We start from the raw sequence: 2,426 nt of genomic DNA on the forward strand, positions 1-2,426 counted from the left end.
ATAGATGTTCAGGATTGAGAGTTCATCTTGATGAATTGTTTCTGTTATGAGTATAAAGTGTCCTTCTCTATCTCTTCTGATTGATTTTAGTTTGAAATCATTTTTGTTAGATATTAGGATAGCTACATCCACTTATTTTTTAGGTCCATTTAATTTGAAAACCTTTTCCCAACTCTTTAGTCTGAGGTAATGTTTGTCTTTCAGGATGAGCTATGTTTCTTGTATAGAGCAGAAGACTGGATCCTGTTATCAGACCCATTCTCTTAGCCTGTGTCTTTTTATAGATTAATTAAATCCATTGATATAAACAGATATTAATGATGAGAAACTGTTAATTCCTCTTATTTTTTGGTGTTAATGCTTATATGTTTCCCTTATTTGGGTTTTGATTGTAGTAAGAATTTATTGGGTTTAATACTTTCTTTGACTGATGAATAGTGTGGGACAATTCTGCATTCTGTAAATTATGTTTTAAATAAATGTTGATTGGCCAGTAGCCAGGCAGGAAGTATAGGCTGGACAACCAGAGAGGAAGTAGAGATGGGGCAATGAGAACAGGAGCATTCTGGGAAGAAGGAAGCTCTTCCTACAGTCCTGCCCAGAAAACAGAAGAAGCAGGATATAACCTGTCCTGCTGAAAAAGGTATTGAGCCATGTGGCTAACATAGATACAAATAATGGGTTGATATAAGTTATAAGAGTTAGCAAGAAGCATGAGCTAATGGGCTAAACAGTTTATAACTTATGGAGAACTCTGTGTCATTTTTCTTTGGAATTTAGCAGTTGGGGAAATGGGCAGGACAGAAACCCCAACAAGCAAGCCCTCGTGTTACAGATGAATATATTTTCTCTATAGTATCATCCATCTCTTGTATTCTGTTGGTTATTCTTGCCTCTGTAGTTCCTGTTCATTTACCCAGATTTTCCATGTCCAGAATTACATCTGTTTGTATTTTCTTTATTGCCTCTATTTCAGTCTTCAAGTCTTGAACTGTTTGCTCCACCTGTTTGATTGGTTTTTTTTCCTTAGTTTTCTTGGGTTTCTTTGAGAGATTTATTGAGTTCTTTCAATTTTTGTCTTTTCTTCCATTTCTTTAGGGGAATTTTCATTTCCTCTTTAAAGGTCTTCATCATTCTCATAAAGTTATGTTATAAATCATTTTCTTCTGCTTCTTCTGGGTTAAGATAATCAAGTTTTTCTGTTATAAGACCACTAGGTTTCTGGTGTTACTATGTTGCTTTTTAGGTTGTTGAATGAATTCTTGAATTGATGCCTACCCATCTCTTCCTCCAATTGGTGCCAAAAGTGTCTTTGCCCCTCGATCCAATCCTTTTGCCGGATGAAGGTTATATGGTGATATTCAATACAGTCATCAGTCTGACTATGGGATCAGGCTACTTCAGGAACCCTCTCCTCCACTGCCCAGGGTCCTAGCTGATGACATTCCTGTGGACACCTGGGAACCCCTCTAAAGCTAAGTCTCTTGTCGTCCGTAAAATAGCTCTCTTAATTAAGATATTTTCTTCCCTGCTTCCATATCTGTCCTTCCTCCATCTCAAACATCCAATTCCCCCAAGCTCTCCCCAACCCTTCCCTTCTCCCTTCTCTCTCCCCCTCCCCATCCCCCCTGCCTAAGCTACTCTCACGTTCCCAACTTTTGCCTGGAGATCTTATCTGCTTCCAATTTCCAAGAGGATCTATATATCTTTTCTTTGGGTTCTCCTTATTACCTAGCTTTTCTAGGATCGCTAACTATAGGCTCAATGTCCTTTGTTTATGGCTAGAATCCACTAATGAGTAAATATATACCATATTCATCTTCTTGGGTCTGGGTTGTGTCACTCATGATAGTGTTTTATATTTCCATCCATTTGCATGCAAAATTCGAGATGTCCTTGTTTCCATCCTTCCACTGAGGGGCATATAGGTTGTTTTCAGGTTCTGGCTATTACAAATAATGCTTCTATGAACACAGATGAAGAAATGCTTTCGTAGTATGATCGGACATCTCTTGGGTATATTCCTAAGAGTGTTATTGCTGGATCCTGAGGTAGGTTGATTCCCAGTTTTCTGAGAAACCACCACACTGATTTCCAAAGTGGTTGCACAAGTTTGCATTCCCACCAGAAATGGATGAGTGTTCTCCTTACTCCACATCCTCTCCAACATAGGTTATCGTTGGCGTTTTTGATATTAGCCATTCTGACAGGTGCAAGATGGTATCTCAAAGTTATTTTGATTTGTATTTTCCTGATAGCTAAGGAATTTGAACATGCCCTTAAATTTCTTTTGGCCATTTGAATTCTTCTGTTGAGAATGCTCTGTTCAGTTCAGTACCCCATTTTTAATTGGATTATTTAGAGTTTTCATGTCTAGCTTCTTGAGTTCTTTATATATTTTGGATATCAGACATTTGCCTGATGTG

Source organism: Myodes glareolus, chromosome 17 (assembly GCF_982192425.1).
Source record: "Myodes glareolus chromosome 17, mMyoGla1.1, whole genome shotgun sequence".
Classification (NCBI taxonomy): Eukaryota; Metazoa; Chordata; class Mammalia; order Rodentia; family Cricetidae; genus Myodes; species Myodes glareolus.